The sequence below is a fragment of the Procambarus clarkii genome, chromosome 13 (genome assembly GCF_040958095.1).
Source record: "Procambarus clarkii isolate CNS0578487 chromosome 13, FALCON_Pclarkii_2.0, whole genome shotgun sequence".
NCBI lineage: Eukaryota > Metazoa > Arthropoda > Malacostraca > Decapoda > Cambaridae > Procambarus > Procambarus clarkii.
In genome coordinates this window covers 30,011,898-30,022,526 of record NC_091162.1, presented here as the reverse complement: position 1 = coordinate 30,022,526, position 10,629 = coordinate 30,011,898, and positions in this window count along the sequence as shown.

Here is a 10,629-nt window from a genome sequence, read left to right as displayed (position 1 = left end):
CTCTGGGTCAGTGTGGGGTTTCCCAGGTTTTGGAATAAGAACGGCTGTGGCAGACTTAAAGTTGAGTGGAAAGTATCCAGAGGCAGGGGAGGTGTTGAATAGGTTAGTGATAGCAGTAATGATAGAAGCAGGGAGTTGTCTAAGAAGGATATGTCCAATGCCAGACGCACCAGGGGCTCTACGACGAGTGCCCATGAGAGCTGTCTTGACATCAGCTAGAGTTAGGGGAGTCTGTAGTTCAGTGTTTGAATTGAGATTTTCAAGGTGGATGAGGTCGTCTGGTGTAGTTGCTTGTCTATTTTGGTGTATCCAGTCTTCGACCATTTTCAATGTTGGGGTGTGCAAATGGTTCAGGAGGATGTGGGTGAAAGATTTGTTCCCAGTGGTGTTTAAAAATGTTGAGAACTGCTTCAGGATCAGTGATTTTGTTGTTATTATGTAGAAGGTATTTAAACGGTGTGTGAGTTGATCCTTGTAATCGTTTGATTCGTTTCCAGAATTCTTGAGGTGTCAGTTTTCTGTATTGTTCTGCTTGTTCTATAAGGTGTTTCCAATGTTTTGTGTGATCTTCATCTAGGCTGTTAAGGATATGGTTTTTTTAATGCTGTTAGGTCCCATAGTATTTGTCCATGACGATGTATGTTTTGTAAGAATCTAATGTGATAGCAAGCTAAGAGGCGTTTTGAGCGAATGGAGGGGGTGAAAGTGAAATGTGGTTTGTGTGCTGTTTTAGGAATGGAGATGTTTGCTGCATGAATGATGGTGTAATTACCTAAGTGTAATTACCTAAGTGTAGTTACAGGATGAGAGCTACGCTCGTGGTGTCCCGTCTTCCCAGCACTCTTTGTCATATAACGCTTTGAAACTACTGACGGTCTTGGCCTCCACCACCTTCTCACTTAACTTGTTCCAACCGTCTACCACTCTATTTGCGAAGGTGAATTTTCTTATATTTCTTCGGCATCTGTGTTTAGCTAGTTTAAATCTATGACCTCTTGTTCTTGAAATTCCAGGTCTCAGGAAGTCTTCCCTGTCGATTTTATCAATTCCTGTAACTATTTTGTATGTAGTGATCATATCACCTCTTTTTCTTCTGTCTTCTAGTTTTGGCATATTTAATGCTTCTAACCTCTCCTCGTAGCTCTTGCCCTTCAGTTCTGGGAGCCACTTAGTAGCATGTCTTTGCACCTTTTCCAGTTTGTTGATGTGCTTCTTAAGATATGGGCACCACACAACAGCTGCATATTCTAGCTTTGGCCTAACAAAAGTCATGAACAATTTCTTTAGTATATCGCCATCCATGTATTTAAATGCAATTCTGAAGTTAGAAAGCATAGCATAGGCTCCTTGCACAATATTCTTTATGTGGTCCTCAGGTGATAGTTTTCTATCTAGAACCACTCCTAGATCTCTTTCTTTATCAGAATTCTTTAAAGATTTCTCACATAATATATAGGTTGTGTGGGGCCTATGTTCTCCTATTCCACATTCCATAACATGACATTTATTAACATTAAATTCCATTTGCCAAGTGGTGCTCCATATACTTATTTTGTCCAGGTCTTCTTGAAGGGCATGACAGTCATCTAAATTTCTTATCCTTCCTATTATCTTAGCATCATCAGCAAACATGTTCATATAATTCTGTATACCAACTGGTAGATCATTTATGTACACAATAAACATCACTGGTGCAAGAACTGAACCCTGTGGTACTCCACTTGTGACATTTCTCCATTCTGATACATTGCCTCTGATTACTGCCCTCATTTTTCTATCAGTCAGAAAATTTTTCATCCATGATAGAAGCTTACCTGTCACCCCTCCAATATTTTCCAGTTTCCAGAACAACCTCTTATGTGGAACTCTGTCGAAAGCCTTTTTTAGGTCCAGATAGATGCAGTCAACCCAACCATCTCTTTCCTGTAATATCTCTGTGGCTCGATCATAGAAACTGAGTAAATTCGATACACAGGATCTTCCAGATCGAAAACCATACTGTCTGTCTGATATTATATCATTTCTCTCTAGGTGTTCTACCCATTTAGTTTTGATTAGTTTTTCCAATACTTTCACTATTACACTTGTCAATGATACAGGTCTATAATTGAGGGGGTCTTCCCTGCTGCCACTTTTGTAGATTGGAACTATGTTAGCCTGTTTCCACCCGTCTGCTACGATTCCTGTACACAGGGATGCCTGAAAGATCAGGTGAAGTGGAATGCTGAGCTCAGATGCACATTCTCTCAGAACCCATGGTGAAACGCCATCTGGGCCAGCTGCTTTGTTCTTACCGAGCTCCTTGAGCATTTTTTCCACTTCGTCTCTAGACACCTCTATGTGTTCTATGTTGTTCTCTGGAATTCTTATTGTATCTGGTTCCCTAAAGATTTCATTTTGTACAAACACACTTTGGAACTTTTCGTTTAGTGTTTCACACATTTCCTTTTCATCTTCCGTGAATCTATTTCCCATTTTCAACCTCTGAATATTATCCTTTACCTGCAATTTGTTGTTTATGAATTTATAGAATAGACCTGGTTCTGTTTTACATTTGTCCGCAATCCCTTTTTCAAAATTTCTTTCTGCCTCTCTCCTCACTGCCGTGTAGTTGTTTCTCACATCTTTGTATCGCTGGTATGTTTGGGGGTTCGGCCTCTTCCTGTATTGATTCCATTTTTGTGTCTTTCGGTCTCTAGCCCTCTCGCAATTTCTATTGAACCAATCCTGTTTCCTAGTTCTGCATCTCTGTTTTGGTATAAATTTTGTTGTGCCTTTATCATATATTTCACAAAACTTGCCATACATCTCATTCACTTCCTTGCCTAGCATCAAGTCTGTCCAATTATACTCACTAAAAAAATTTCTAAGGTCACCATAATGTCCTCTCCTGAAGTCTGGTTTTTCAACTGCTTCAACATCCTTATTTTCTTCCAGCTTATAACGCATTGCATACTTTATTCCCAAAAAGACATGGTCACTTTTACCCAAGGGAGGAAGGTACTGAATGTCAAATATCTCTTCCTCCTTCCTGGTAAATATCAAATCTAGCATGGAGGGAACGTCCCCTTCCCTCATCCTCGTAGCTTGTTTAACATGTTGATACAAGAATGTTTCCAGGATGAGGTCTACAAATTTACAGGTCCAAAAATCTTCTGTTTTAGCTTCATATGCTTCCCAGTCTATGGATTTCAAGTTGAAGTCACCGACTATCAACAGTCGTGATCTATCGTTATCCGCTCTCGCTATAATCTATCTCATTATTGTTATAAGACCTTCTCGTTTACTATCTAGCTCCTCCTTTGACCATGTGCTGCTTGGCGGTGGACTATATGCATTTATCATCATTAGTTTATCATCCTCATAGCAGATCTCTAGTGCTATTATGTCAACTTCTTGTGGATTGGCAGTCATTATTTCCTTCACCTTTAGGTGTTCTTTTACCAGCACAGCAACGCCACCGCCTTTCCTAATTTTTCTGTCCCGTCTCCAAATTGAGTAGCCCCTTGGGAATATGACCTCATTTAAAATTACATCTTCAAGTTTTGTCTCCGTGAGTGCAACAATGTCTGGTGTCTGCAGCTGTATTACATCACTTAACTCCAGTATCTTCAATCTCACTCCATCTATGTTGGTGTATGCAATCTTCAGGAACTTGTTCCCCCTCTCCTTATTCTTCACTCCCCCTCTCTCTATTGATTTTGTTGGTTTGCCTTTATGTACCACTTTACTGGTTTGCCTACCCCTATCACTTTGTAGAAAAAAGAATTTATTTCTTCTTCATTCCTGCTCTCATTTAAATGTTTTGCCTCGGCGAGGTTCAGTTTCAGCTTCTCTCTATCTTCTTTTGAAAGATCTCGTCTTAACGACCACCCTTTCCCATCCTCATCCCTTTGCAATTTTCTAGCATTCCTTAGTACTTCTTCCATCTGTTTGGCACCGTTTAGGGTGATCCTCAAAGGTCGATCTTTCCCTTTTACGTACCTGCCTATTCTCCTGTAGTCGCACACATTCTCTCTGTTTGTAAGACCTTCCACGAGGCCAACAATTTTATCTACTACTTTAGCTTCTTCTACAGCTCTTTCTGACCTAGATGTTATCGCCTTTTCTTTGCAGCCAAAAATGATCAGGGACTTACTCCAATCAACTGTGTTTTGCACCAACTTCGGGTTAGATGCCAATTCTTTCCTCACTTCTAGCCTAATGTTTGTTTTATCTTGGTTGCTGCAGTGTTTGACTTCCTTTACTGCTTCTTCTATTTTTTCCTTCTCCTTGGCCACTTGTGCATAAGTGAGTTGCATATCTTTCTTGCACTGTTCTATTCCCTGTGTAACTTCCTCCATCTGTGCTGACAAAAGCTGTTTCTCCTGTTGAATTTCCTTGCCTAACCTATTGTAGTCATTTATGTTTAAATTTACTTTAACTTCTTCCAAAGCTATTTTTAAGAGTTTATTTTCTTCTTCCATGGCTTTGCAATTTGTTTCCAATTGATTCTTATCCTTGCGCAAGTCTTTCACTAAACCCTCAAGACATAAAACTTTGCTATTCAAATGGTCATTACTTTCTTTCAATTTACAAATTATTTCTACATGAGAGTTCACTATAGTATCTAAATTTACCAACTTGTTATGTAGACTACTAATATCAATGCTTTCTTCATTGAATCCCTCAAAATCAAGCTCTGTTTTGTTTTTCCCCTTGCCAGTGGCCATCTTGAATGTTCTTCTCTGCACTGTAAACACTAGGGCAACTTTTTCTCATCCGATTTTTCACTTCCCTTAGCACTTTCCTGTTATCTCACCTATTTTTCAAGAGCACTATACCTTTATGTTCTCTGGGACACCACTCACTACCATCAACCTGTACTACAATACTTAGGATTGTTGAAATATGCTGGAGCTCCTCTGCTGCAAGTGTTGACCCTAGGGGTGTCACCTTTTGAATCTTGTGTCTTGTATGTTGCGTGCTTGTGTGTCGATGTCAGTGTGATGTTTGTCATTGTATTCATAAGTGAGATCAGTGTCATCAATGTGTTGTTTGAACATGTCCCAGTTTGCCCTATGGTATGAGAATTAAGGAGTGCTGGGGATGAGAATAGGATTTGTGGAGACTGAGAATTAAGGGAATATGATCAGACATTAATGACTATCTTTCAGGTAACTATCCACAGTCTCTGTACCTAAAGCCTATTAATTCCACTGACGTCAATGAGATAATCCTTTCCCTTAAAACCAAGTCTGGTGCCCTTGAGGAGATACCAACTTTAATTTACAAAAAAGCCTCCAGATCTTTAGCCCCTGCTATTGCTTTGCTCTTCAACAAGTCACTTGAACTCCAAACCTTCCCAGATATTCTAAAAAAAAGCGAGAGTAACGCCTGTCCACAAATGTGGTAATCTCACAGATGTTAACAACAACAGACCTATATCTATCCTGCCAAACTTGTCAACAATTTTTGAAAAACTAATCTATAAGCAGCTTTACTCATATCTAGCCAAACTCAATATACTTAGCCCTTGCCAATATGGCTTCAGACCCAAAAAAAGCACTAACGATGCACTTATTAGTATGCTTAACTTGATTCATACAGCTCTTGATAAAAATGAGTTCCCTGTTGGGTTGTTTGTGGACCTGCGTAAAGCTTTTGACACTGTCAACCACCAAAACCTTCTTCTTAAATTACATCATTATGGAGTCAGAGGACACTCCCTACAATACCTCAAATCCTATCTTACTGACAGGCTCCAATATGTTTCTGTGAATAATACAATTTCTCCCACCCTACCCATCAACATTGGTGTTCCCCAGGGCAGCATACTTGGCCCTCTCCTCTTTCTCATCTACATTAATGACCTTCCAAATGCCTCCCAACACCTCAAACCAATTCTATTTGCTGACGACACAACCTTCATTTACTCCAGTCCTGATCCCCTTGCTCTAAATGCCACAGTAAATACTGAGCTAAATAAAGTCCATCTGTGGCTAACTGCCAACAAACTCACCCTTAACATTGACAAAACCTTCTATATTCTGTTTGGCAATAAATCCTCTAATCAAATAAATCTCAAAATAAACAATACCCAAATTTGTAACAAATTAGATGGCAAATTCCTTGGCATTCTCATTGACCACAAGCTGAATTTCCAGGGACACATTCTAAACATATCAAAAAAAGTTTCAAAAACTGTGGGCATTCTTTCTAAGATCAGATATTATGTACCACGCCCTGCCCTGGTGACTCTCTATTACTCCCTTATCTATCCATATCTCAACTATGGTATTTGTGCTTGGGGCTCTACTACCCAAAATCACTTACGTCCTCTAATTACTCAACACAAAGCTGCTATTAGGACAATATCCAATTCTGGCCCCATACATCACTCGGTACCCCTACTTAAATCTCTGAATATGTTAGACATTAAGTCACTGCACATTCTCTCATGTGTATTATACATATATAAAACGCTAAACTATAATGCCAATCCTGATCTCAAAAGCTTCATAGAAGGTTGTATCAGAACCCATGAGCATCACACCAGAAATAAATACAGTTTTGATATTCCTAGAGTACGACTTAATCAAACTAGAAATGCTCTACAAATCAAGGGGCCCAGAATGTGGAATGACCTTCCCAACCATGTTAAAGACTGTACCTCTCTCAACCAGTTTAAGTTATAAGCGAAGCTATACCTAATAAATTCCCTGTAACCTACCTTACCCTTCTATTGTCAACCAATGTCTGTTTTTTTCTTTAAAGAGCGCTGTTTGTCGACATAATTGTATTTGTGCTGCTTTTTCATCTATGTTTTCATTTCTTGTTTTCATTCTACTCATTATGCTCAATTAGTATTAAGCTTGTCATTTAAGTTGATCATGCCCGAAACGCTTTGCGTAATAGTGGCTTTAGGCATTGTATGTACTAGCTCTACCTATAAGTCAAACAATCCTTGTAAATATTTATTGTATTTATGTACCTTACCTAAATAAAATTGTATTGTATTGTTGTATCAGAGCCCGTAATGGGCCCTGGTGAAATGAAGTGTTGCAAGCTCTCCCACACCAAGACTAGTTAAGATTAGTTACCCCCCGCCCCTTTCCTGCATTATTCCAGTCCCCATTACCACCACCCCCCAACCACCATTACCCCCACAACCAACCCCCCCACCTGTGTTATCAACCCTGCCACTACACCCAATACAACACCACGAGTCCGCAGGCGCACTTTTAAGTACCCCGCTCGATGCGCGCGCACGCTACTTAGTCGGTTAGACACAAAATCATGATAATACATTTTCTTCCCCACAGAACTTCACCGCTTTAGGAAAGCAGTGACTATTTTGATCATCAGACAGAAAGAAGTTTTCCACGTTACTTAATGATGATATAATGCAATACAAGCGTGTGCTAATATTTTATTTATGTTTAGAATGTAAGGGCTATAGGAGATTGTCTAGACTTGCATACATTTTCAAATGTTATTTATTTAGGCAGCAGAATATCTGATTTTGGAAAGTATACCAGATATTATGTTCCTAACTCTGCTCTCCTCTCACTATATTATGCACTAATCTACCCCTATCTTAATTATGGTATCTGTGCATGGGGGTCTACCACTGCAAACCACCTTAAGCCCATCATCACACAGCAAAAATCTGCTATCAGAATAATAACTAACTCTGCTTTCAGACAACACTCAGCTCCCTTGTTTAAATCCGCAATTACGCAAAGCGTTTCGGGCATGAAAAACTTAAATGACTAAAGCTTAATACTAATTGAGCATAAAGAATAAAATGAGTTGAGAACAAATAAAAAAAAAAAGAGATAAAAAGGGGGGAACATGGCTGAAAAAGCAGCACAAATACAATTCGGTCGACAAACAGCGTCATTTAAAAAAAAAAACGATAAGGATACTCGGGGATACTCGGATAAACGGAAGACTAATTGACATTAGTCTTCCATCCACTGGTGCGCTGTTAGTCTAAGAAATGAAAAAAGATATGTGAACAGCGGCGGCAGGAGAAAGGAATTGATGTTACTTTTCCCCCAACTATTAAATGATCTGAATAGAGAAAGAGAGAGAGAGAGAGTAACCACTGACTGACTGCTATGTGTATCCCATGCAGTTATGTTTACAAAAAAATTATGATTTGTTATAATAATAAGATTGAAGACCACCTTATGACTCTCGTTACTCTGGGTTTGGTGAAAGTAGATGGGGTGAGGGTATGGTCATCCCAGTACCTCGTCCATCTTACTAAGCCTCAAACCACCACGAAGGTTGGACCCTAACAAGACGGATTGATGTTTCAGTATTAAAAGTTATGACAAGTTTTGTAATAATAGGTATTTGTATGGTCAGCACAGTAACCGGACCAGGCAATGTGATGTAGTCATTGTGCGAATTCGCCTTGGCTATAGACACATCTGGCAGGTTAGTGAGGCTGAGCCACTACCAGAATATTCAGATTATAAACTCTGTGATAAACCTTTAATGCATTCACTAGAACACTATATTGATGAATGTGAAACCGTAAAGGACTTTAGACCTCCTGGCCTCTTGTACCACCAACTGTGTAACTATTTTATTGACTCAGGTGTTCTGGACGACATCCTAACAATTTACCCAAAATTTGCTTGTCCATTTTAAAGAATGAAGAACAATTTTTATTTATATTACTTCTAAGCTGTATCACTTATGAACCCATCCCTGCCCTTGTGTGGCAGTGCACAATAGAAAGTTGTTTTCACGTATCCATACATTAAAACATTGATTGTAACCATGATATATATATGCTTCAGCCTACAGTTTAGACCTATTGTCTTATGTATGACCCTCTGTCCTGTGTGACAGTGAATACTAGCATTATCCTCACTTTAATAAGACCTATCACAATCCTCAGATTAGGCAAAATTGTAATTAATTTTGTCAATAAAGATGTTAATAATAATAAAGCTAAAATGAATTGCGGGGTTCAGTCCTTGTCCCCTTTGTGTCTCTGCAAGCCTTTACTACCCATATGACTAATCACCCTGTGTGATTGGGCTGTTTAGCATCACGTAGGCAGTTCTTGACACACTATATAACCCGCATATAATGTAGAGAGAGAGAGAGAGAGAGAGAGAAGCTGTATAAATAATCAGATAGCTTGTTTATCAATGTGTGTCAAACCCCCAGGACTGCATTTTGGAATTTGTATGTTGCACTCATGGCATTACAGTTTAGCGTTTTATATATGTATAATACACATGAGAGAATGTGCAGTGACTTAATGTCTAACATATTCAGAGATTTGAGTAGGGGTACTGAGTGATGTCTGGGGCCAGAGTTGGATATTGTCCTGATAGCAGCTTTGTGTTGAGTAATTAGAGGACGTAAATGATTTTGGGTAGTAGAACCCCAAGCACAAATACCATAGTTGAGATATGGATAGATGAGGGAGTAATAGAGCGTCACCAGGGCAGGGCGAGGTACATAATATCTGATCTTAGAAAGAATGCCAACAGTTTTTGGAACTTTTTTTATATATTTAGAATGTGTTCCTGGAAATTCAGCTTGTGGTCAATGAGAACACCAAGGAATTTGCCATCTATTTTGTTACAAATTTGGGTATTGTTTATTCTGAGATTTATTTGATTAGAGGATTTATTGCCAAACAGAATATAGAAAGTTTTGTCAATGTTAAGGGTGAGTTTGTTGGCGGTTAGCCAAAGATGGACTTTATTTAGCTCAGTATTTACTGTGGCATTTAGAGCAAGGGGGTCAGGACTGGAGTAAATGAAGGTTGTGTCGTCAGCAAATAGAATTGATTTGAGGTGTTGGGAGGCATTTGGAAGGTCATTAATGTAGATGAGAAAGAGGAGAGGACCAAGTATGCTGCCCTGAGGAACACCGATGTTGATGGGTAGGGTGGGAGAAATTAAATTATTCACAGAAACATACTGGAGCCTGTCAGTAAGGTAAGATTTGAGGTATTGTAGGGAGTGTCCTCTGATTCCATAATGATGTAATTTAAGAAGAAGGTTTTGGTGGTTGACAGTGTCAAAAGCCTTACGCAGGTCCACAAATAACCCAACAGGAAACTCATTTTTATCAAGAGCTGCATGAATCAAGTTAATCATACTAATAAGTGCATCTTCAGTGCTTTTTTGGGTCTGAAGCCATATTGACAAGAGTTAAGTATATTGTGTTTGGCTAGATAAGAGTAAAGCTGCTTGTAGATTAGTTTTTCAAATATTTTTGACAAGTTAGGCAGGATTGATATAGGTCTGTAGTTGTTAACATCTGTGAGATCACCACATGTGTGGACAGGGGTTACTCTCGCTTTTTTAGAATATCTGGAAAGGTTTGGAGTTCAAGTGACTTGATAAAGAGCAATGGGGCTAATTTAGCAGGGGCTAAAGATCTGGAGGCTTTTTTGTAAATTAAAGTTGGTATCTCCTCAAGGGCACTAGACTTGGTTTTAAGGAAAAGGATTGTCTCATTAACGTCAGTGGAATTTGTAGGCTTTAGGTACAGAGATTGTGGATAGTTACCTGTAAGATAGTCCTTAACATCAGTACTGGAAGATCGAAAGTCATTTGCAAGGGATGACCCAATGGAAGAGAAGAACCTATTGAACTCAATAGCAGA